Here is a 27,590-nt window from a genome sequence, read left to right on the forward strand (position 1 = left end):
ACTTTGACACTAAGTGGTCACTTGTTATGACGTCACTGCCATCGTTTTCTTCGTGACTTGATTCTTGTCTATCATCTGTTGAGGTAGTTTTTTTTTGTGTTGAAAGCTTGATTTATAAACCTAGTTTGAGGCTAAGCCGTAGTGAAAACAAAAAAAAAATTGCGAATGTCAAGTTGGAAAGGGGAGGATGTGGAAGGAATACACTAAACACTAAAACACAATGAAGGGTTAGGGTTAGAAAGTAGAAACACTGTACAGTGGTCAGTAATAATTGTATTGGGAAAACTAGTTTTTATCATGGAAAGCAAAAGAGTGATAAATGATTTTTCACAGTAGCTAGGGGTTGGGTTGGGGGGGGGGTAGTGACCAAGCAGTAAAGCTTCTGACCCAGGATGGCTGCCTGGTCGTGTGGTATGCGCGCTGGACTGTCGTTCGGACTTCTCGATGGTTCCGGGTTCATACCCTGCCCGCTGTCACTCCCCCCCCTCCCCGAGGGAGGTTTGAACTAAGAAGTAAATTATCTCCAACTCTGAAGGAACACCCGAAACATGTGAAACATTTGACAGGTCACGAGCTCGACTCACGCTAATAAAAGGTTTTGGACTTTATTGAATGTGTGAGTCCAGCTCCTTGTAATGGGTGCCTATTAAGTAAAGGAATTTGGTCGTTGTAATGACCACATGATTTACAGTTATCCGTCATCCTCCCCATGGATCACAAGGTCTGAATGGAGAAAACGATAGTTACTGGGTATATTTTGGTTTGTAAACTTGGATCTCTCTTAACCTTTTAGCCCCATTAACATAAACTTCTGACCGCTCAAACCCGGGCCATTTATTTTTGTAGGTGTTTAAATACAATCATACATGTGATGGCCATGAAACGGACAGGAGATGAAAGGCGACAAGAGAGTGGACTCGGTGGACGTGTCTGAGGGAAAGTAATTGAACCAATTACATTGACACACTTCCGTGTTTTCCTCACCATTTTTTTTTGTGTTCCATGGGAGAACAATCTAATTATCTACTTGGAAGGTTTGGACGAGGTTAGGTATTAGACGTTGCCATGGAAACATGAAACCAGTGTCGTTTCGCTACTAGATCAGTCCCATTGTCATGACAAAACTACAAAGGGCGGCGGTTCAATTTATAATCATCCATCAGCTATAGGCTTACTTTAGTTTCTTTTCAACGTAAGAATAGAGATGCCACATGCGTGTGTAGTTGGCGAAAAGGTTGAGACTTTCTTTTCACTGGGGAAGGGGTTGGTGAGAAGGATATTGGGCCGAACAGAATCGTGGACATTAACATAGCCCATTACTTCAGGCCTGACTTCGAGTCCAAAGATGAAGGAAGAGTATTTCACGTGGCTACGCAGTCCTATATGCAATCTACATATTGTGCCGCATCCAGAATAGACATAACCGTTGTCTACAGGTTTAGGTTTTCTTTCTGCCGTTTACGTCTGCCATTTCCTTTTAGGTCTCCAATGTGTATCCCGCGGCCTGTGTGGATAGATCTCCAGCTGTCTCGTTCGGAAACCGCCCTCTGCTTCATGCTCTCATCTGTGCCAGTTAAAGCAAGCTGGCGCCTAAGCTGGTCTAATGAAAGTGTTTTCGGGGGGCACCTCTGGATGACTCTTAACACTCATCAGTGCTCACGCTCCCAGGTTCGTAGCAAGTAGGTCTATCTGTCTTGAATAAAGAAGTATAGGGAGATGGTAGGTAGATAGACCAATAGACACATACATACTTAGCTGAGACACATACATACTTAGCTAAAACACATACATACTTAGCTGAGACACATACATACTTAGCTGAGACACATACATACTTAGCTGAGACACATACATACTTAGCTGAGACACATACATACTTAGCTACATGAGGTAAATCCCCACCCCCCTTTTTTTTTTATTCTTCTAACAATGCCATATCCAAACTGTTTTGAGATGATTTCAAGAAAATCTGACAAATCAAAAGGCTTAAACCATTTTGAACACATTCTAAAGGAGAGTACAAAATGACAACAAGTTGGAAGGTATCTACTCCCACTCATAAACAAAAACGTTGGTCAATCATTCTCGTTGTTCAATGAAAACAAAAATCTCTTCAAACTAATTTTCTTGAGTTAGTGAAGTAAGTTGAACTGATTAAAAAAAAAAACAAAAAAAAAAAAACAAGATGAAAATTTCAACAAGAAAAAAAAATAAATCTTTCCATTTTTTTAGGTCTTAAAAAAGTTCTTTTTCTTTTCACTTGTTGAGCTATCGGCTTCCAGAACTCTGGAACATTTTCAATCAGAAATGTTACAACATTAAAGCATTTTCTTATGTTACTTTCTTCAGCAGACATATGCTGTGGGAGGGGGGGGGGGATTAGGTACGTCGGAGATTAAATGAAAGGGACGGAACTTTAAAAAAAAAGTTCAAGCAAATGAATGAACGTTTTCTGAAAACTTTTTGTTTTATTGTCTCCCTTCCCAATGGGTTGCAAGTAAACATTGGAGAGTGTTACAACGTTTCTTTCCATCTCTGTTTGCGACTTTTTGACAACCCAAACATTTAGTTTGTCTATTTATTTGTTTTGAATGGGTCAACATTTGTTCTTATTGTTTTTTTTACAAAGCTTATATCAACTCACTCTGTCTGTCTGTCTGTCTGTTTGGTAAAAGTTAATGCACATTATTTCTCCCACCTCCAATCTCTGATCAAGCTGAAATTTTACACAATTATTTCTATTTTCTGACAACACAATTAATAATAATAATAATTAAACAAAAAACAATTAGTTAATTAACTATTTGTAATTAATTATTTTGCTTGGTATGTTGAACAAGGGAAAGAAATAGTACATGACAGATGTGGTGGTATGTTGAATTAGTCCCCTTGAAGAATCATGATCCCTAAGTGAACATTTAAAAAATGTTAAATGTGATGAATAGTTTAGCATTACTAAACATCATAAATACCAAGAAAAAAAAAACGAGTCTGTTTCTGTCTTTCTTCAATTGTGCGTTGATCAGAAAAAGATGATCTATCAACTTTGATCATCAAAAGATGCTCTATCAACTTTGTTTAGCAAAAGAATCTGTATCAACTTTGATTTGACTTCTAAGCTTCAGATCTTCCTTCAGAAATGAGTTTACAGCAGGGGATGACACCGTCACTGCAGCACTATTGACCAGTCTAACGACACCCCCAAAGGCATACCAAAATAGCGTGGCAGGCTTCCTCACTAGAGCAGTATGCCCGTGAATGAAAACAAATATAACGTAATAGGTATCTTTGGAACCGGCTTGAAGGAATGAATGAAAACCTGTTCTTGAAGGATATTGTCAAAGAAAATGTCTTTTTTTTTTTGTTTTTAAAGCTTGAGTTTGTGTTTAACATGGAGATGCTTGCAGGACCAAATTAGATCTGTTGTCAGGGCCGGATTAGATCAAAGGATGATGTGCTGTTGTCAGGGCCGGATTAGATCAAAGGATAATATTGTAATAACTGAAGGGAGGCAACTCAACGAGATATACATGTTTATTTACATGGAGACATGACAAACACAAAGGACATCTGCCTTGAGTACAGCATCTTCATCTCGGCTCTAGACTTGGGCGGAAATCGTTCTCTCTTTCTGTACTGTCAACATCCTTCCTAGTCTAGTGTCTAATAGTGCGCACCTACTGCTCTATCTTGGATGGCGATCTGGATGGCAGGGTTATAAAAATATGCTGTTGTCAGGGCCGGATTTAAGTATGTGGCGAAGAAGAAGCAGACCAAGAAAGCGATGGGAAGACAATATCAAAGAAGGGACAGGTCTGTCACTGGAAGAGATGACAAAAGACAAGAAAGGTGGATGACGGTCAACAGATCATGCGTGTTGCCCCACCAACATACTATGGGATAGGTGAGTGACCCCAAATGATTACTTCTCTTAATTCTAGTAATCTATATTGTCATTTCTTTGTAGATGTGTATAGTCCTAAGTTTTCCCTGGCTGGCAAAGGTTTATGATCTACTTTATTATAATGCCAGATTTCGCCTTGGCTGACACATTTCAACCCAAACACTCACATTACAGTTTCAAACTTCAAAGTATATAGGTAAGTATTGCTCTTTGTTTTATTACCTATCAGAATGCACAGAAATAAACATAATGTACAACTAGGAGGTAAGGCGGAGGGGACACTACCGCTTTACGGCATTGGGATTTGGGGGACACCAACTGAAGTGACGTCTTTGTTTGAAGGTTCTTCTTGCTAACTCATTCCGAGCTAAGATTAATTGCTTCAAATGCTTCTACACCAAACGTCTGGCTACCTTGAACTCTGTATTAAATACCAATTGTGCCCCACTGTGACCTGATGACCACTGTTACAAAAAACGCAAAGTGAAACTTTCTGGCCATATTACAAGATCCTCAGGGCTCATGAAGACCTTCCTATAGAAAACAGTATCAGGAAAAAGAAGAAGAGGCAAACAAAGAAAGCGTTGGGAAGACAACATCAAAGAGTAGACAGGTCTGTCACTGGAAGAGATGAGAAAAGACAAGAATGGAGGAAGACGGTCGACAGATCATTTGTGGTGCCCCACAACAGACTAAGGCATATGTAAAACTGACCCCAAGTGCATTACTTCTACTAGTTCTTGTAACCTACGCCGTCGTTTCTATGTTTTTAAGTGTATTTTAGAATGTATAAATATGAACTTGAGTGGGCTGTAGAATTTAAAAAAAAAACAACTACAATTAAAGATGAAAGGTAACCAATACAATCAAAGCTTATGCAAGTCTCAAGAGCGAGAACTTGTGTGGGCCAATGCAGTCCACGCGTGGTCGCTATGTGGCGCTCTAGTAACTAGGATTTCCCATTCGCGCTGAGTCTAGCGGGTTGTGTAGTACACGAGGGGGGAGCAACCATTACATAGACGAAACAAAACCGTTTTCGGGAGTTTCTTTTTTAGTTTGTTGATGACGTCACACAAAGAACAAAACATCAAAATCTAGATTTTAAAAAGGAGAACAAACAAACAAACAGACAAACAAAAAACCTTAATATATTGAACGGTGAAATCAAAGCACGCTATTTCGTTTTTCGGAAATTACAATTTCTAGATTCCAGGATTTTAAAAGGATTTATTAAAGTGTTACGCAAATCAAATTTGTTACATACCTATTACTAAAAGAAGTCAAATACTATCAATCGTAAGTCCTTAACTAAGTGGATAACCATTTTAGTAAATCTATTTTTTATATAACATTCATTAAAAATATTTTCTAGGAAATATTATACCAAGCTTTGCTTATACAATTGTTAAGTTAGAATTCTAAACCAATGTTGAAATTGTAATGTTGCAGTTGAATAAGTTAGTTTTAACAAATGAAGCAAACAGTAAACAGTCTGGATCAGTTGGATAGGAAAACATTTCTTATTGATTTCAATATCAGAAATATTTGTTGAGATATTAAGTTAATAATTATTTCGTATTTATATTTGTTTATTTTTTTTATCATTCTGCTTTTAAAGGACAACAAACAAGAACGGCAACTCGACAGTAGAGCATTCGAAAGAACATATACATAGGCCTACTTCTTTTAATAAAAACAATATATCTTTGACATTAAGTGAACTGGAAAAAAAGTGCTGACGTCATCAATTTCCCTGCAAGGTAATTTGTGCGCAAATCTCCATTCATTGTGTGAGCTGTGCTATCTCGTGCCCGAGTTTCAACTAAAAAAAAAAAATGCGTCAAAACAGTTTCTAAGTGTCGGGTTATAAAGACAAGATACAGAGCTAGTTCATCCAGTATACTAAACATATAAGGACATTGCTGGTTTAGTAAACTATTACAACAAAATCACAACAAAAATAAAAAACAAAACACAACATAATAGAGAAGAGATCAACAACAAATTAAGTTATTTCTCTTGACTGGAGTTACGGTTTTTTAAAGTTAAAGTACAAATACAAATCAATTAACACACAAAAATAAAAACACAAAAAAAAAACGCAACAATTTTGAAGGTCACAATTTAGTATTGCGTAAGTGATTGAAAAGTACACAATTAAACTAAAAACTGACTTCTGAAGACATGGGGAGCGTGTTGTGATTCTTACTACGAGCTGGGACATGAGACCAGATCAAGTGGACTCTTCGTTACATACCCACACGGCACGTCCAGTCCAGACATCTACACGACTGCTTGAGTAGATGTGTACACATGCAGGTGAGTAACACCGTAGTTTAGTGGATCTGTACACATGCAGGTGGGTAACACCATAGTTTAGTAGATCTGTACACATGCAGGTGAGCAACACCGTAGTTTAGTGGATCTGTACACATGCAGGTGGGTAACACCATAGTTTAGTAGATCTGTACACATGCAGGTGGGTAACACCATAGTTTAGTAGATCTGTACACATGCAGGTGGGTAACACCATAGTTTAGTAGATCTGTACACATGCAGGTGAGTAACACCGTAGTTTGTTGGAATGAAGGGAGGCTGGCAGAAAGAAACAGAGATAATATTTTTTTGTCTTTAATATTATAAAATAACGTGTTTTCGCGAAATTTCCAAGTAACTTTTTAGAGATAGATGTAAACTTCGTTTCCTTGAAATTTCCTAGTAACTTTTTAGAGATAGATTACTTCTCAAACCTTCACAGCTTTTATTATCTTGAAATTAGATATAACTTTCGTGTGTGTGTGTGTGTGTTTATTTTGTTAAAAAGATTTCTCCGATTATAGACTGAATGTTTTTATAACTAAAATATGTACTTTCTATCATTCTTATCTGATTTAATATTGCCTTGTCCGCTTGTCTAGAGTCTTTGTGGTCAATTTATCTCTTTTGTCATAATTATCATACCTTTTTATCTCTGACTTATATATTTCCATGTTAATTCTTTTGTGATGTATGATTATTTGTTGTATTGATCACAGATTATTTACTTGAATTTTGGAGCCAGTGTGACCCAGGCCTCTCAAACACACATTATCATCTGTCCCTATTTCTTTCCATTATCACTGTCTCTTTATATCTCTGGGATCTGCTGGTGATGTTATAAAAAAAAAAAAAAACTCTGAGCACTATAATTAAATTGTTGGTTGTGCTTCGCTTGCATTTATTTTAACACGGCTTCGCATTTTTTTTTCCATTTATAAGATTTAGTCTGTTGACTTAAAAAGGAAAAGTCATATTAAAGAAACCTTATTACATTTTTTATTGTTGAAAAAATTTATTTCTTTTTGAAGGAGACAACTCATATATCTTTACTGTTTTGTGAGGAAGTTGCTTCCCCTGAAAATATCGCTTCCATACGGGTGAAATGATTAGGAAAATATTAGAAAACTATAAGTATCTTATGTATTTTTTATGATATTGAATAATGCATTCACGAGCACCCAATTTTTTTTTCCAAATGAAATTGACAAAGAAAAAAAAGTTAAAACTGGTTTAGTAAATTTAAATATATTATCTTTTATGGAATAGGGCTAAGTAAATATCAACTAAAGATAATTGCCGCATCCAGTTTAAGCTTTTTTATTTGTAAGTTTTATTTTTTGTTCAGGTGGTGAATACATTCCAATGCAGGAAACATTTTAAAAAATTTAAATTGACGTCATAGCTATAAATAGGATTAAGTTTGTAGTCGTGGGCAGTGTTAGCTGGAGCCACAGAGCCAGAAGTTAAAGGGAGAGGTTGTGACATTGAGGAAGGGGGGGGGGGGTGACACGGGTCTAAGACGGTGAGACCTGATTAGATCTAGACCTAGTTCTACACGAGAAAATTAGGGGGAAAAACTTATTGTAAGAACAGCAAGGAGATGTGTGCGTGGGGCTGGGAAGGTTTTGATTTAAGCTTTAACAAAAAAATATTCGCCACAACGTGAGCCAGCACACAAATAAAAAAAAAATGTCCATGTGAGTAAATACTGTGCACTTCATGCACGTACAAACGTATGCAAGCGTCTCTATTACAAGAGCTTATATCTAAATTTATAAAGATATTTCCTATACCTAATTTAAAACATTGTCTTTGATAGTTCTATATATGACTAAAGTAACGAATCACTTTTGATATACATGGTTTTTAAAATTGTATCTCACTTATAGGCTATCTGGTCTTATATTACTTAAAGCTGTATTCTCTCCCCACTAAATGTGCCTGTCAACCGCTCCTTCCAAGTCCACTACTCACCCCTTTGTTTCTAAACATATTGTAAAGACATTCTTTCTTTCCCTTTTTTTTTTGTTGAATTATTTGCCCTAATATGCCCTGTTCTAGTCGGAAAGTGACAAACAAAAGATTTCCGCAGTCTCCGGTAAGAAATAGATTCAGACACTTTTGATACCCTCCGCCCCCCACCCCCTTCAATCTGTCTTTGACCACTAAGAAAGAAGCACAACAGACAAAATGTTGATATTACCAAGGAGTTAATGGACCGTGAAATGATCGTCTGCAACATTGAAAATAGCTTCCACGTGAGTAGAGAGACATTAAAAAAAAAATGACGTAGATCTCTATTTCACTCAATAAGAGTTGACAACTAAAGCAGCCATCTTGCGTCATACAAATTGTAAGCAGTGGGTCTAAAACAGTGCATTTCTTTCTTCTTTTTTTCTTTCTAACTATCTTTCTTTCTTTTTATCATTCTCTCTCTCTCTCTCTCTCTCTCTCTTTCTCTCTCCTAATCTTATGTAAAGTCTGATCTATGATTAATAGTCAACACGAATGAACTATTAAAGAGTGGACCAACATGTTCAACATTTTTGTTTCAAAGCCAAACACAACTGGTCAGTGTCAGAATGTAACAGCCTTCTCTGTTGTGAATGTAAGCTGTGATAGTTATTTTATATTATTTTGAATATCAAAACTGTACTCACTCTTCGCCTTCACTAAGAAGTGGCTACGTCTATACACTTATTTACAAGAACCTCTGTTTTATTTATAGACCAGGGGAGAGAATTTTGTGTGTATATATATATAAACAAGAAGAAGAACTAATCTAGGAGACATCAACAAGGCTGTTGGGCTTTTGTCGTTTGGTCCTTTCTTGAATGACTTCCTACATCAACGTTTTCATCTGATTTTCTTTTATCTCTACAAAAAAAAATGATTTGGTCATTTGCAGATAGGCCTGCTTCTTCTCTCAGTGGGAGATGAGAATGTGACTTGCGCAATGAAAATTTATGAAAGTGAGGAAGATATGCGCTGCACTCTCTCGCCTCTTGCCAGCTGAATCCAGTGGCAGAACAGAGTCCAGACAACTGGAGCTGGTTTGGGGTGCAGTGGATGACCAGTGTGCTCTACATGTCCCACAGTGCTCCAAAACGTTCCACGGCGTTGGCTAGGTGACGCCTGATGGCCCTGGTGGTCCAAATTCGACTTGAGCGCCATGCAGCCGCAACTGGACTTCACATGCTGGTGGTGGACAGAGACGATAGGTTCACCAGATACTAGCTCAGGCTAACCCTCTACTGACCAAACCTACCTATGACACGTATGCGGCCGGCTTTTTAAAGCGAAGATCGGACTTTAGTCCTCTACGAGTCCATAGGTTATGAGAAATGTGATAATCTTCGAACACGAAGGAGGAGCTATACAAACAAAATTTCATTGAAATAATGTAACTATTATTTCCATTCCTACCATACCTATTATCAATCGTAAATTATCTTCTTATTGTCACTTTAGTGCAATATTGTATTGTACACTTCGAATTAGTACAACGAAATACTACACTTAATTATACATATCTAGGGTCTAATACTGCTAAAGTCTCAAACAAACACATCTATGCAATGAACCACAGAGGCTGCTACTTGAAACTATAAAGGATTCTAATTCTCATTAGCCAAGATATATATAGATAAATCTGAGTCTTAGGTCACATGAGATTTAAAGACCACGGAATTGAGAACGCTTTATACAAAATAATCACGTCTCAGGGAGCGTCCCCTCAGACATTTTTTTTTAAATTCGGAAACACTGTTTGGTAGTCATGGTGACTGTAATCACAAATAAAGGGACTGAATCATTATGAAAAGACACGAAGTGGTGGCAAGGGTTAACAGTGTTTGAGACATGCTGAGACATAATGTTACTTTCTGATCCAGCAAACATTAAATGATCATTAACCCTAACATTCTGAAGCAATCTTTTTTTCCCATTTCTCTTTACGTATAATGAGCTTGAGGGCGTTTTCGTAAGGATATTATAATGCAAAGGTCTTCATGGGGTGAAGATGAGCTATCAGAGCCCAATCAGAGGTCTAGTAACCAGGCATGATTCTACGTTTTAGACTTAATGTGGTGAAGATGACTTATCAGAGGTCTGGTAACTAGGCATGAAGAGGTCTAGTAACTAGGCATGAAGAGGTCTAGTAGCTAGGCATGAAGAGGTCTAGTAGCTAGGCATGAAGAGGTCTAGTAACTAGGCATGAGGAGGTCTAGTAGCTAGTCATGAAGAGGTCTAGTAACTAGGCATGAGAGGTCTAGTAACTAGGCATGAGAGGTCTAGTAGCTAGGCATGAAGAGGTCTAGTAGCTAGGCATGAAAAGGTCTAGTAACTAGGCATGAAGAGGTCTAGTAACTAGGCATGAGAGGTCTAGTAACTAGGCATGAGAGGTCTAGTAGCTAGGCATGAAGAGGTCTAGTAGCTAGGCATGAAGAGGTCTAGTAACTAGGCATGAAGAGGTCTAGTAGCTAGGCATGAAGAGGTCTAGTAACTAGGCATGAAGAGGTCTAGTAGCTAGGCATGAAGAGGTCTAGTAACTAGGCATAAAGAGGTCTAGTAACTAGGCATAAAGAGGTCTAGTAACTAGGCATGGTTCTATGACTTAGACTTAATGTGGTATAGATGACATATCAGAAGTCTAGTAACTAGGCATGAAGAGGTCTAGTAGCTAGGCATGAAGAGGTCTAGTAACTAGGCATAAAGAGGTCTAGTAACTAGGCATAAAGAGGTCTAGTAACTAGGCATGGTTCTATGACTTAGACTTAATGTGGTATAGATGACATATCAGAAGTCTAGTAACTAGGCATGAAGAGGTCTAGTAACTAGGCATGAAGAGGTCTAGTAACTAGGCATGAAGAGGTCTAGTAACTAGGCATGAAGAGGTCTAGTAGCTAGGCATGAAGAGGTCTAGTAACTAGGCATGAAGAGGTCTAGTAACTAGGCATGGTTCTATGACTTAGACTTAATGTGGTATAGATGACATATCAGAAGTCTAGTAACTAGGCATGAAGAGGTCTAGTAACTAGGCATGAAGAGGTCTAGTAACTAGGCATGAAGAGGTCTAGTAACTAGGCATGAAGAGGTCTAGTAGCTAGGCATGAAGAGGTCTAGTAACTAGGCATGAAGAGGTCTAGTAACTAGGCATGGTTCTATGACTTAGACTTAATGTGGTATAGATGACATATCAGAAGTCTAGTAACTAGGCATGAAGAGGTCTAGTAACTAGGCATGAAGAGGTCTAGTAACTAGGCATGAAGAGGTCTAGTAACTAGGCATGACTCTATGTGAAAGTGCGACATAGCCTGGTGATTACAGATACCCAACCTGTGACCGCAGCTGTGTATCAAGCATTTGCCTCATAGACACAAGAGAAGTTGCTAAAGGAAAAAACTGTCTCTAATGACGTAAAATACCACAGACAGAGACAGACTAAACAGAGTCGCCAGGTCGAAGGTTCGTGCCTAGGTCAGGACTTGGTTTTATTTCCAAATATTTAACTCGTTATTTTCTCTCATTCAGACATTGTACTGAATACATTATTTATTTTTTCAGCACCTAACTTAATTGATTTCAGATTGATCATCATAGTATTGATACTAAAACATCGTTTGAGCTTCTAACCTTGACCAGTAGTTCCGTCTGTAAGTACGAGCAACGAGGTCAGAGTTCATTTACCCAATACCTTTACAGCACAGCTAATACCACAAATGGCCTTCAAGAGACGATCTCTGATCATGGGCATGTAATCAATGTTGATCATTCTCACTAAAAGAGAAAGAAAAAACAAACAAACAGCCAATTGTCTTTCTTGTCTTAAAAGAAACTTGGTTCATCTCATTAAATATTGTTGACTTTAACAAAAAACAACAACAATATATACATTAAAATTTTTTTTTCATAACTTTTATATTAAATGTAGCAATTAACTGTCAGACTTTTATATTAAACATTAGCAATTAACCGGGCAGACCTCCATGTTTTCACAGCTTCCGTGTTTTCCCACACTTTTCTAAACAAAACAAACTCATTAAATAAACTTGTTAAAGTGCTGAATATAGCAAGAATGACGATTAGATCGAGTGCACGATTTCTCCAGTTTTACTTGAGAACCAGCCATTTAATATTTATATTGTACTCCGTCGAAACATCTTAGTTTTTTTTTTTTAAATTCATGCAAACAATTAATTTGGCTTTCAACAAGTCATGAAGCTAGTTTTCGACACTAGCACTTTACCCAGCCTTAATTCAGTTGGAATTCCATTGGAAAAAAAGTAATTGTTAATCGGCATAGTCTAAGAACAAAAATGGCTGCCTGGTCGTGTGATATGCGATCATTAGTCACAATGGTTTCGGGTTTAAACCCCGACCGCCCTCATCCCATGTCGTCCTTCATAAGGTTTGGGTTCGGTCCCCGTAGTAATCTTTATTTCTGTAGAAACATTTGAAACACAGACGTCATTTCATTTCAATCACGTGCACATTTGATTCTGATTGGTTTCAGATGTTTAGAGTTGAGTGTTGTGAGAAATATGGCCCAAACTTCCTGGTAGACGATGAATAAGTGTGTACAGAGCTATAACCCCAAAACAATGTAATTTATATGATATTTTCTGTTCCAAGTTATAAGAATGGCGCCTCTATCTAACAAAGATACTCATTATGAATGTTTAATTACCCAGAAGTCGTAATCACGTATTACCTTGTTTGTATATATTCATTTGTCATCATGATATTTCCCGTGGGTAACCAAAAGGTCCCTTTTATATGTCAGACGAGATACATAAAACCAGTGTCGTGTCGGTCTAGAGCTGTGGCCAGGCGAGTTCTGATATTGATTAGCTCAGCGTACTAAAGTAGCGGCTCTAAAATGTGGTTGTCATTAATGTGGTTGTCATTAATGTGGTTGATTAGTCTTTTATTCACGTAATGAAATCTTGTGTATCAATTTCATGAAATGAGTAGGAAAAAAAAACAACAATACAAATTAAGTTAATTTAATTTATCACTTGTACATTAACACTTTGATCACCGTAAGCCAGATGTGGCGGTGAATGATTTAGGTTACATTTCATTTGACATGAACAGTAAAGAGTTAAAAGTGTAACATTTCTTGTTATGCCAAGCCTTAATTTGAGGAAAAGTTAGCTGTTTAAACATTACATTTGATCTCAGACGTTGCTATCATTATTATTAAAACAAACATTGCTTTAGCACTGGTGTAAGTTTGATATGAAATTGATCCAGAGTGATAGAACGTCACACTTTGATCCAGAGTGAGAGAACGTCACACTTTGATCCAGAGTGAGAGAACGTCACACTTTGATCCAGAGTGAGAGAACGTCACACTTTGATCCAGAGTGAGAGAACGTCACACTTTGATGGAGAGTGATAGAACGTCACACTTTGATCCAGAGTGATAGAACGTCACACTTTGATGGAGAGTGATAGAACGTCACACTTTGATGCAGAGTGATAGAACGTCACACTTTGATCCAGAGTGATAGAACGTCACACTTTGATCCAGAGTGATAGAACGTCACACTTTGATGCAGAGTGATAGAACGTCACACTTTGATCCAGAGTGATAGAACGTCACACTTTGATCCAGAGTGATAGAACGTCACACTTTGATCCAGAGTGATAGAACGTCACACTTTGATCCAGAGTGATAGAACGTCACACTTTGATCCAGAGTGATAGAACGTCACACTTTGATGGAGAGTGATAGAACGTCACACTTTGATGCAGAGTGATAGAACGTCACACTTTGATCCAGAGTGATAGAACGTCACACTTTTTTTTTTCAGACGTTCCTTCAAAAAATGAGAATTATTACGCTCTAGCTCTAGGAAATGGTAGCGGACAGGATTCGAACTCCTGACCATCGTAACAAAGTCCTAAGCGTCTACTTCACAACTTTCTCTGTAATCGTAGATAACATATCTCGTGACTTAGAGGTCCTGTGTAACCAAATCTCTCCACCTGTTCCCGTCAGCAGGTGTTCTTAGCAGAATACCAGGAGAGAGGCTGGTCCATTCTTTGACGTTGTTCAGCCAGCTTTTACTATAGACTGCCTTTTCTTCGTGCTCTCTCTCCTTAAGGATAGATCTTATCTTATCTTATATTATCTTAAATATTACAGAGTAAACTTACTACGCGTTTCATGTGTCTATCTAGTCATGCATATTAATTAATGACTTAAACTCTGCCAAGTCGTTGGTTTTCCTGGCTGTCATTCAACTATATGCAGCATCTGGTATTAACTCCCCACAAATAAAAACAAAACAAAAACATGCGTTTAAGTCGATGATTAAAATATCTAGCTAGGACAAGAACTAGGATAGGATTGTAGAGCGTAGGGCTCAACATCCAATTGTCTGCCTGTATATATTATCTCATGTATAAGAGACTTGGATCTATCTGTCAAGTAATTGTTTCCCATTCAGAGCTTCCTCTGTTTTCATGCTTTAAGAGAAGACTGCTGTTGAGTTGTAGCTTCCGTATAAAGTGCTTGCCACAGGCCTTGAAGTCTGTGAGGTTAAGTTCCTTAGCACGGATATTCTCTGAAACAATGATTCGAGTCTGCTGTTGTCATAGTTCAGTCTGGTAAATGAATTCGACAGTCGAAAAAGTAAATACCAGTCTGCAACTAAAATAGAAACTAGTAAAGGGATAAGTCCTTACCTCGAGCTATTACCAGTGGACTAAGTGTGGGCGACAATAATGGTTAGCTCAAATGTCTCCTCACTGACTGTCAACGAGACATAGAATATACATTGGCACATATGTATCGAAAGACAGGAAGAAGAAGAAACAATGATTGAAGGACGTCAGTTGGCGATAACATTAGATGACGTCAAACAAATATCAAACAATGATAACCCTAGCTTTGTAAATATTTGAAAACTTCTCAAAAAGATGTTTTAATTTTGCTGCCATTTTCCAGGCAATTTAATCTAATTACTTGCCATTCTTCAAACAGATGTTGTTTTGTTATTTTGTGTTCAACAATTAACGTAAAACTAATGACATTGAATTAGCCAATGGTATGAAAGAGAAAGGAACAAAAAAAATGAAAATTATCCATCCGCAACAGCGAGCTAATCAGTTCTTAGAACAATTACTGAATTTATGCAATCTTCTTGAGGGCGGGGATTGGCGTGGGACTTCCCAGCCATCTCGCTTTTTAAGTTCAGAAAGTTCACTATTGATCTGTAAGTGACTTGAAACTATAGCGTTAAAACCCTAATGCTAGGTAGAACTTTTCTGTTTTAAAACATTGCAAACACAATAGCTGATTAAAAATGACATAAAACTATTTGCGCCTGTTTGTTTAGTATTTTAAAACGATATTTACCAGGGGTCTAAGTACAACAAGGTAACTTTAAAAATACTTTTTGTTAAGATTACATAACCTTAAAGCTCTTTAGATTTCAAGGCAGCAATACATTATCTTTAAAACAGAGTCTGTTAGGAAGTAATATTATTCTGACTTATCGACAACTGTCCTGGCAACAAAACGAACATTCACTCTGACAAAACATCTCTGTAGCAGACGATACAAATTTGGAACAAACTTACACGCTTTTGCAGATGTAAGTCAATTTTATACAAAATAGGGTACTGGTCATTAATGAGTTCAACATTCTTTGTGGATAGTCATTGTAAGATCTTGGGATTCTTTTTTTGATGGTCATTGTAAGATCTCAGCATTCTTTGTTGATGATCATAATACAATTTCAACATTCTTTATTGATTGTCATTATAGCATTTCAACATTGTTACTAGTCACTATAGAATTTCAACTTTCTTTGTTAAAGGTTGTTAGTTTTAGGTGTACTCGATACATTCAAACTCAATTAACGCAGAAATCGTACTTGTATTTGTCGAGGAAGTAAAGCACGTTTATATGTTTGCTGGGTGAAGTTTGAATCCTAAAACTCAATCCTTAGAAAAACAACATAAATCCAAATGTCGAAATGAATTTTAAATTACGGTTATAAATAAAATATAACCGGAACAAAGCTTATTCACTTGAATGAAGAGAACTGAATTGAACTAGCCCAGACAACTGCCTTGGTCTTTTTATTATTGCATTCAGAAAGATTTGTTCTAGAAGTTGCATTGACTTGGAACTCTTTCTCAGAATGCTGATCAATTGGACTTGCATAAGTCTGACAAAACAACAACAACTGAGGCTCTAATAGGTCTAAATGCTACAAAACCAAATCTTGGGATTCTTAACATCACACAAGTTTAAGCATCTTGTTTGCTCGAGATCTCATCATCTCATCTATTCCTCGACTTTCGTCCTAGGGGTCCTGTGGCGTAACTATATCCCGCCATTTTTCCCTGATCAGCAGCTGTTTCAGGATATCAGAAGAGAGGCCGGTCCATTCTTTGACGTTGTCCAGCTTTTCTTTGGACGATCTTTTCTTCGTGCTCTCTCCACTGGACCTTGAAGGATGACTTTTGACACTAGGGTCTAAGCGGCTCAGCGTTTGTCTCTTCACAGCCTTCAGCCAGCCAGAGTGATGTACAAATGCATTTGTTTTCATTTCCTGGTATCTGATACCCAGCATTTGTCTGTAGCATTGACTCTCAAAGGCTTGGATTCTTCTTTCAGTCTCAGCGTTCAGTGTCCAACTTTCACAACTATATTGGAGTACAGAGACTGTTAGCAAAGAGTACTGCTTTAAATTTACTTGGTAGCTGATGTTACTCTTTCAGATTTTCCACAGTTGGCTTGATAGAACTTTGTAGAAGAATTTTGTAGACGTTTCTAGCTTTCATTCGTAACTGGACCACATGGCAGGACGGAAAGCAGGGTTTGAACCCAACCAGAAAGACATTATTTACATACAATGTTCACTTTTTAACTCATCTTTCGAACCATTCTATCCTGTAGTACCACCACTTGACTTTTGTTATTCATATTTTCTACGTATTGATTCAACTTGTATTTGCCTTCTTTAGAAACATTCTTGCAATTCTTTTCGACTATTTCCTACTGAAACAAAACAAAAAATTGCATATTATTTATTTAAACGGTGAATCATAAAATGTTATCTTTTTTTTTTAGTAGGGACAAAGTGGAGAGGAAAAAAAAAGCATTACACAGAAGTAAAACTAAATTAAAAAATCGATACAATTTTAGAACCACTTCTTGCACGAGACTAACAAACAAACAAACAAAAAACTTCTTAGATGTTTAGGTAAACAACAACAAAAAAAGTCTTTTGAAGATGTTACAAACAGTGTAGGTTAAGCCTATGTTTGGCTCGAAAGTTGTCCAGTATATTTCTTGTGATTAACCCTTGAAGATCAAAGTCTTGCAGGACTCAGACCAGAATGAGATGAGTATTGATTGATGTCTAACTAATGAGGGTAGTATCTCTATCACTTCAACCAACCCTCAACCGCGCCTACCAGGCTACCCCCTCACAATGTTTTTTTTTTAGTCACCGACATGTGTTTACATCTTAAGACAGAATGGAAAAACAGGATTTTTAAGGCTCTATCTATCTATCTATCTATCTATCTATCTATCTATCTATCTATCTATCTATCTATCTATCTATCTATCAATCTTATGGTCTGTCTGTCTGACTGCCCGTCTATCTGTCTGTCTGTCCGTCTATAAATATCAAGCACTTTGGTTGACCCGGAAGCATTGTTAAGCAAAATATTTAAATAAATCTTTTTGGGCAGTTTTCAGCACTTATAGAGTCAAATTTCTAATCGCTTGTAGCTCAAATATTTTCTTTGATTGTTGACTAAGGCGATATTTCAATATGGCCAAGTCAGGAATTACGTGAACATAAATACAAATGGTAATACCGGCTTACATTTTTTTGTTTGAATATAGTGGTTAGATAGCGAACCAATCCAAATCAGTTCTTGGTGAGCACAAAAAAATGGTAAGACAAAGCTGTGTACAAAATACATTTCATGTAAATCCTTTCGGAGGCTCCAGATAATTCGAGATAAGTCAGTTAGGGGCAATTTGCTCGTAGATAGATTTACTATATCTTACCATTTTAACTAAAGATCTATCCCTAAATGGTCCTTAAATAAGATTTAGTGTGTGGAAAATAAAAGCTAAATTAGCAGCATCTTCGATTATACTTTTAACAAAATCTAGGTGTCATCTATTATGTGTCTATACCCCTCAATGTTTACAAGAGACCATTCCTATAAGATAAGATACTGAAAGATGCATCACTGCGAAGCAGTGGCTCAATTTTTTGTTGTTTGAAACTAGACATTAAGACGCTGTGAAACTAGTGGAAAGGGAGATAAATAAAGTATGGCTCTAAGGACTGGCAATCATTTTTCATATTGGTTGGACAGACCGAGAGACTCCCCCTTTGGGACAGAGCCCACGATCTTTCAGAGGTATTGATTTAAAGCTTTCAAAATGTTTTCCTCGCCTGGTGTTAAATGGGGCCCTATAGGAAAACAGCGGACGGAAAGCTGACCCTTGGGGGTCAATTCTGGCCTTTCGTTTTACTGACCAATAGTCTTTAATAGTCACCCACATACTGAAAACAATGTCTGTTGTCCACGGCTTTCATCTGACTCATAGCTTAACATAGAGTCAGTTGTGTTAAAAGGTATCTGTCAGTTGGTCAGTTCTGGAAAAGTAAACTAAAAAATTGTATCTTTGAGACAAAATGGCGGAACAAATCTTATGTATGATTTGTTTACTACTACATATACACCCCTATTTTGAAAAAAAATTATATAATTAAGTCCAGAGACAGAACAGAGACTCTCCAGTACTATTGACTAGACTGGATATGTTCATTTTTTATTTCACTTTTGGCAATTTAAATTATTATCTTTAGCTTAAACAAAAGAAACGAAACCTTAATCATTGTAAGGCTTTGCAGCGATCTTTAACCGTAAATCATTCCAAAACATTCCTTAACATATCGAGAAACAAATTTTCTTTTTCAAGACCGGAAATGACGTCATGCTATTCTTTTAGACGTCTTGACTCCAGCGTATTTGATCGAAACTCGACACTCTTCAAATGATAGAGTCTTAATATAGAAACACTTACTAAAATTGTTGCTTTTTACACCTTTTGCATCTTTTTTTCTTTCCGTTGACAAAGCAAGAAAAAATTTTGTGTTAGCCAAATGAAATAAAAACAAAACAATACAAAAAGTGTAATCTCAGAAAACAACGACAACAAACAAATCTCGCTATGTTTTTGTGTTAGGAGCCGTAGGAAAAGTTGTTCCCGGAATAGAATTGCGATATTTTTGGACCAGATGATAGCATGACATTAAGAGATCCAATGTCTTGATATAAAATGTGAGCAGTTGCATTTGTCCAGTACTCAAGGGTCAGCCTGGACTTCAGAAGATGGTTAATTGGACTTGCGTAGCAATGTGCAGCAGTGGTTTTTTAAATGACGAGCGACGTAAGAATATATTTATAGCCACACGAGGAGAAAGTATAAACCACAGACAAGAAAAAGGACACTCTGAGGTCGAGGTTCTCAACTTTTCTTTTTGGTGTTACTTCATGTCATCACCATTTCATTTCAAAAAATTAGTCATACACATTTTCTTTAACTCAGCCACCGCATAAGCCTTAGATATAACACACTACACAAGTTCCTTTCAAAATATTCACTTTTTAAAAGGTCATGAACTTTTTTTTCGCACCTACTTTTCTTTATCCTTGCGGTAGCTACAATGGACACCCAATTGGCACATTTATATTTTTCTTTTACATTATCAGCATTGCAGGATTAAAGTATAAGCTACTGTCGCGTATTAATAAGTTTCAAGATTGTTACATTAACAATAAACAAGTTTACATTTGGAGAAACTACAGTTATTTTCCAATAGAACCAAAAATAGCCAAGGGAGGTAAAAATAATCACGGATCTTTTCAGTAGAAGAATCTGATTCATTCCTGTTAGAAAAGCTAATTTTAGAAGCAATAAGGAAAGAAAATAAGCGGGGTCAGTCACTAAGTTTCAAGCTTCATGTTAAGTCTACTTTTAGTATTAAAAATAAGTTATATTGTGTGTTAATATTTCTATTTCTATTTAAAGATTAAATTATTTAAATTCATAAAAAGGAATTCTTTGATTTCGTCACTTAGGCTGTGATGCCAGGCATTCATTGGACATTGGGTCATCAGAATTACCTTCAGTAAATACCATGACTTATTTACTCCGTAATCTAAAACTTAATGGGAGGCTAAAGATAGTCCGTGTGAATTTTTCTATGAATAATAGTGATTTTTATTATTTCACTATCTCTATACGTCATAACTGTATATCACTTTAACACTCTTGGTATCCCAACATGTGCGTTTGGCAATGACATTAAGTATCTGGACTTATATTGGGCGCCCTATCTCAAATGGCTTAGAGCCTTATCACGTCTAAGTCCAGTCCTGCTTATTGGTCATATAAAAAAGATTGTCTGAAAGCAAAAAGATGTCTAAAATAAACTTTACCTAGAATTTTGCTTTCGAACCTTAGATCCACCCTAAAACAAGTTGCTTCAAAATCTGCTTCATGGTGCAGTAAAAATTGTGAAAAAAAATGCCGGTATAAGTTTTTATATTATGAATGAGACAGCAGACGACAGTTATAAATGAAATTAGAAGCGTCCTGGGATTGAATTACGGAAGGAAGCATGAAAGTAATATTCTGTCAATATTTTGTGTGATACTAGATCTAGATTTGGACATTATTAAATATCTTCAGTGTCTAACATGAACTGACAAGGAGGATGCAGCTCGGAGGACAGGAAATGATGCCAGGATTGAGTGAAAATTACAATGACTCAGTCCAATTTTTTTTTGTCAGACAAAATTTCAACATGAAATATTTGCGGTTATCTGGTTCACTTTGAGGCCTGAGTATTTTAATAAAATCGAGACAAATCGAATATGCCAATCACTAGGCAATGCAATGATAGTGAAATAAACAGAATGAGATTGTCAATAAATTCAGCTCGTGGTATCTTGTTTTTGACTAAAATGTTCACTGAAATAGATCTGTGCTTATGTTTTAGCGCAAAGAGGATCCAATGATAAAAATGACAAACACTTTTGATATGTTCAAATGTTTACATTACAATGTAGAATCTCAAAATTTGTTATTTTACCTTTACCTATCTCTTAGTCTGTTGAACAGTTGGGGGCACCATGCAAGATTTGTCGACCGTCTTTCTCCATTCCTCTCTGTCTTTTGCCTTAGATAGAACCTTATTCAATGGAAGGCCCGTCCATTCTTTTATGTAAAATTTGTGATATTAATTTTAAATATATATATATATTCTACAAGAATACGCCATTTTATATAAAGAGAAGTATTCACAAGCTTCTTGGTTTAGTTATTTCTAGAACTTGATGCCTCTTTCCTGAATTCGATAACATTTTTTAAATTACATTTTTTCTGAACGAGGTTATTCCCCTTGCTCTTGAAATATACATTTTTTTTCCTGTTCATTTCAAAATCTTTCCCAATCTTTTCATTTCTTAGGTTGTTCTTAGTAGATATATATTTAGGTATTTTTTAAATATTAGTTTTAGGGCCTTCCGGTTGTGGGGGAGGAGAATTTGAAGATCTCCCCGGGCCCCCACTTGAGGGTCCCCCAAATGAGTGTCCGAAATTTGTTTTTAAATAAATTAAATATTACGTCACTTCCATGTAATCTTGCTTTTCCTGTTGTTATATAAGTTAGTGACCCTGTTGTATGTATTCCACACAGAGTATTAACTCTTTCCGTGCGGGGTTAGTCTCAACTTCAAGGAGTAGCTTCCATAGCGCTGACTAGTGCCGTGTTACTATAAGGAAGTAACTTGGTATATAGGGTAGTTTATTTCATAATCCTTATCATTTAAGAAGAAACCTGATAAGAGCACTGAAAACAAAGGAGACCATGAACGTGTCGAAGAAAAGTATCACTATTCAGATGCTTCATAGAAAGATACAGCAGTCGAAGAAGTGAAAATGTCTCTTAATGATGTCCTCAAGTAATTCTTCATTAGTTTGAGGCGCGAGAAGCTTCTTTCACTAGATTCCACAATTACGGGTTTTGCATAAAGCCATTTTTTTATCGCGCGTAGGAATTGGCGTTTTCCATATTGAATGACACCCCAAAATGACAATTTTGTCTATATATTTCAGGAGATAGGTATGAGTTTTCTAAACATTTTAATAATTTCCGGATATTTCCAGGACTTTTTCGTATATTTTGCAATTTCAGATTTCCAGGAGCTCCTGGTAAATCGACAGGATTCCGCGGGAAATTTGTTATAAGTTATAAAAATGGTTTAATTTAATAATTTATACTCCTAGAATTAGCGTGGGTCCTATGAAAGTACGGGGCCCACTGCAGTCGCATAGGTTACAGTGGCCTAAGGACGACCCTGCAAAAATAGCGGCGAATGCTACGCCGCCGGTTGACGAGTAGAGATATATTTAGGTATTTTTTATATTACTTTTAGGGCCTTCCGTTGTGGGCGGGGCATTAAACATACACTACGGACTTCAACATCATCTAAGGAACATCTATGCCAAGTTTTATCAACATTGGTCAAACGGTTTTGATTTATATGCGGGACATACATACATACATACATACATACATACATACATACATACATACATACATACATACATACATACATGCATACATACATACATACATACGCCTTATTTCTACTATATATATATATATCAGATAATATGCTGAGGTATTTCTTATGTTACGTCAATTTGCTGTAGTATGAGGCACATATCAGTATGTCATATACATACATTTTTCACTAGCACAATAGTTTCTTTTTATTTTCGTGATACAGACATGTACTGAATAAACTAATGGGTAGCCTGCTCCCATAGTGGTCCCCCAATAAGTAGCATTTTATGAGACGTTATACGATTACTGGACTATTGGCGAGACAGCATCCCAAAATACAAATTGAATTTACTCCAGGCTCGGCATTCTTCGTCACAGATCTGAGTCCTAGACAAATCATGCACTGTTAGCATCCCTGATTATTTTAGTGTGTGTGTGTGTGGGTGGGTGGGAATAGAAGAAGGAAGGAAGAAGTGCCGAGAATAAGGAAAACAATAAAGAACAAGTAATGAAAAAGTAAAGATCAAGTAATGAAAAAGTAAAGGTCAAGTAATGAAAAAGTAAAGGTCAAGTAATGAAAAAGTAAAGAACAAGTAATGAAAAAGTAAAGGTCAAGTAATGAAAAAGTAAAGGTCAAGTAATGAAAAAGTAAAGATCAAGTAATGAAAAAGTAAAGATCAAGTAATGAAAAAGTAAAGAACAAGTAATGAAAAAGTAAAGATCAAGTAATGAAAAAGTAAAGATCAAGTAATGAAAAAGTAAAGAACAAGTAATGAAAAAGTAAAGGTCAAGTAATGAAAAAGTAAAGATCAAGTAATGAAAAAGTCAAGATTAAGTAATAAAAAAGTAAAGTGAAAAAGTAAAGATCAAGTAATGAAAAAGTAAAGTGAAAAAGTAAAGATCAAGTAATGAAAAAGTCAAGATCTCTTAATGAAAAAGTAAAGATTAAGTAATAAAAAAGTAAAGTGAAAAATTAAAGATCAAGTAATCAAAAAGTAAAGAACAAGTAATGAAAAAGTAAAGGTCAAGTAATGAAAAAGTCAAGATCAAGTAATGAAAAAGTCAAGATCAAGTAATGAAAAAGTCAAGATCAAGTAATGAAAAAGTAAAGATCAAGTAATCAAAAAGTAAAGATCAAGTAATGAAAAAGTAAAGATCAAGTAATCAAAAAGTAAAGATCAAGTAAGGAAAAGTAATAAAGAAGTAAGAGAAATAAAATAAGTACAAAGGAAATTCGACACAAAATTGCTTTGATTGACAACACAAATGACGTACACACACAGTAAAATAATGTGTTCAACTTAAGAGAAACAAAAAGTGTCTATACGTCTTGCAGGGCGCCGCTAGACTTCCTTGTTGTGTAAACAAGGGATGATTAGGGTAAGGGGGTCAAAGGGGTTTGGACTTTTTTTTTTTTCGCTTACGTCTTAAGTCACACAAATCATGGGGGGGGGGGGTTCACTTTCTTTTATCGGAACATCTTCCGTGTGACAGATTTATAAAGTGTTAACAGTGTCTTTGATATATTATACTATGACCTAGTAAAAAATAGTCTTACAAAGTCTGCATGACCTTGAGAAAGTCTGCATGTCCTTTAGAAAGTCTTCATATTCTTTAGAGTCTTCATATCCTTTAGAAAATCTACATGTTCTTTAGAAAATCTACATGTTCTTTAGAAAGTCTTCATGTTCTTTAGAAAATCTATATGTTCTTTAGAAAGTCTTCGTGTCTTTTAACTATGGGTCGGTATTAAATAGAAGATTCTTCATACATCTCCAGTCTGTGGTTTTCAGACCCAGATGGCAATTAAAGGGACATTACCACCTGACATTGTCATTCGTTTGATGGCAGTTGTTTGCCCCTGTTTACATCCTCCCAAGGAAACACACAATGGATATTTTTTTTCCACATGGGTTTGTTTTTCTGTGTGTGTATGTGTGTTTGTGTGTATGTTCTGTGTGGGCAACTCCCCCTCCCCACACACACACCGATTCTGGTATAAGTAAAGATGCAAATTATCGCTAGACTTTCTCTCTTGAGGAATCGAATGTCTGTCACATAGACCTCTGTCTCTCTCGTTACCTCTATGTCTACGTCTCTCTCTCTCTCTCAATCGTTGCACTGCATCTGTTACACTCTGTCAGACAGGCTCCACGATGTACCAGTACACAGTCATGTCTCAGAGATAAGTCTCTAAGCCAAAACTAACAAAGTGCTCAGGGAGAAAGGAACATTTAAAAATGCATTCAACAAACAGAGGCTGAAGATTTAGATCTACGTTGCAACAATCTTTGTTTCGTTCTTGCCTATACCATTTCAGTTTTGAGAACATATGTTGTCGCCCTTGTTGTTGGAGTGTTTTATTACATATTGACGATTTTCATACAGGAAGACAAATACATTAGCAGCAACCTTTTTGGTGTAACCGATGTACGGATCGGTAGTGATAAGCAAAGTATTTCTGACAAATGTAATCATTTGTGTACTTCTTAGTACTGTAGAGTCACATTTGTGTTCTTCTTAGTACTATAGAGTCACATTTGTGTTCTTCTTAGTACTGTAGAGTCACATTTGTGTTCTTCTTAGTACTGTAGAGTCACATTTGTGTTCTTCTTAGTACTGTAGAGTCACATGTGTGTTCTTAGTACTGTAGAGTCACATTTGTGTTCTTCTTAGTACTGTAGAGTCACATTTGTGTTCTTCTTAGTACTGTAGAGTCACATTTGTGTTCTTCTTAGTACTGTAGAGTCACATTTGTGTTCTTCTTAGTACTGTAGAGTCACATTTGTGTTCTTCTTAGTACTGTAGAGTCACATTTGTGTTCTTCTTAGTACTGTAGAGTCACATTTGTGTTCTTCTTAGTACTGTAGAGTCACATTTGTGTTCTTCTTAGTACTGTAGAATCACATTTGTAGTCTCTTTCGTTTGTAGCACAAAGTCATTTTTATTTTGTAGTTGGCAACAATGATCTTTCAATATGCATCTTTGATAGTGTTTATTTTGTGAATTTATTTCAATATCTGCACAAAGCTCAGCTTTTTACTTTCTTACGCCTTTCGTTAGTTTCCATTTAATCGCTACTTCATTTCTTCTTATCACTTTCTCTTCTTTTTCTTTCTCGTTCTATTTAGACGGTGTAAACATGTGTAAACAAAGAGCAGATAACGGAGATAGCACTAACACAACGGTTCTAAACTTCTTAATCTCGGCGACCCCTTTTTGCAACCCCCCCCCCCCCCACTCTGTCGCGACCCCCACCCCCTTTCACAGCAATAGAAGAATCGAAAAAAACAACAATCCTTATTTTCGATGATCTTAGGTAACCCCTGGCCAATCGTCAATCGACCCCTAGGGGGTCGCGACCGCAGGTTGAAAGCCCCTGCACTAACATAAAAAATATGTATATGTCAAATACCTAGGTATTTTTTAGTGTCAATAATACTTGTTCAGCAAACTATGGACAATATGAAACTTTAGACAAGGTTAAGGTTAACTGGGGTTAGTGTTTAAACAAAAATAGTTCCACCACACAAAAAGTTTTGGATCCTTGATCTTTAGATCCGATTCCCAGTAAAGGTCTCATACTTTGAGGAATCTTCAGACAGCACTTGGAGTGTTAACGCCTGCCAGCTGGGAGAAATCCCTCAGTAGTCTATGACCTCTATGTGATCATGGAGCGGACCCGCTCAGGACACTGTTTTATTTTTTTTAATGATCGGCCATTAATTCCATGCTACTGGGAAGAGATGTTTTGTTACATGTTCACTTTTTCTTCTTTTTAAAAAACAAAACTCAAATTACCGAAGCTGACTTCAAAGACAATGCCAACAAAACATTTAAATAGAGGAAAACAACAACAAAAAATTGTCTTTGATATTAGAAGTGTAGCAGTCCGCAGAATAAATTCAATGTCCAAATAAAGACACGATCTTCCATATTTAACTACTCCCATTATGTGTGCCATAGCAAACAGAATAATGAGATGATCTTCTGTAGATAAGCAGCTCTAGAGCAGCGGGTTGGGGGGGGGGGAATCATTGGAGTATTTTACATTTTACTTTTTTTTTTAATGAAAAAATCAATCAGTTCAATGGCTCCCTAGCACTGAACTATATACGTAAGTTCTCGAGGGGGTTCTAGTCACGTGACAATAACTGAGTGTTTGAACGTCAGAGGTTGACATAGTGTGTGTATGTTGGGGGGGGGGGGGGCGCTGTACCACGAGGCGATAGGACGTACCACGTGACTAGCTAATTAAACGATCTATTTTGATTAAATTTCGTCACGTTACTCATGCCAATAGCTGTTGTTTTCGTTCAGACAGAATTACATATAGGTCTAGAAATAATTTGAGTTTGTCCCGTTTCTTTTTATCAATATTGTAACGTGATTATTTAAAAAGTTGGATCATTGTTACCTTTCGCCAAGTCTAGTTCTGTTCACTGCACAACAAACTCAGCAGCCTACAAAGTGACTCAATAGACATGTTTACTGCTGTCATCTTGCCTAGATAAAGATTAATACAAGAAAAACTTTGTTAAAGATTAAAATCGACCAATCTGTATGCAAAGTACACCATCAGATAGCTGTATAAAAACGGTCGTGTATTATGTATAGCTATACTATTTCAGTTTCATAGCATGTTTTAATGATGTATTATTCTAGAGTTAAAAACAATATACCAAGTTGATTGATAGTTATAGAAAAAACCTCAAGGTGAAATATCGCTGATT

The 27,590-nt window shown here is 36.5% G+C and overlaps 1 long non-coding RNA gene across 1 annotated transcript; it reads right to left on the reverse strand.

The window, feature by feature from the left end:
* Nucleotides 1-6,203: 6,203 nt before the first annotated feature.
* Nucleotides 6,204-27,363, reverse strand: LOC129925173 (uncharacterized). The gene is made up of 4 exons (XR_008776950.1): nucleotides 27,275-27,363; nucleotides 15,818-17,246; nucleotides 11,858-12,001; nucleotides 6,204-6,499 (listed from the first exon to the last, which is right to left on the reverse strand). It is a non-coding gene; the product is annotated as an uncharacterized LOC129925173 (long non-coding RNA).
* Between the last annotated feature and the right edge of the window lie 227 nt (nucleotides 27,364-27,590).

Source organism: Biomphalaria glabrata, chromosome 3, assembly GCF_947242115.1.
Source record: "Biomphalaria glabrata chromosome 3, xgBioGlab47.1, whole genome shotgun sequence".
Taxonomy (NCBI): Eukaryota; Metazoa; Mollusca; class Gastropoda; family Planorbidae; genus Biomphalaria; species Biomphalaria glabrata.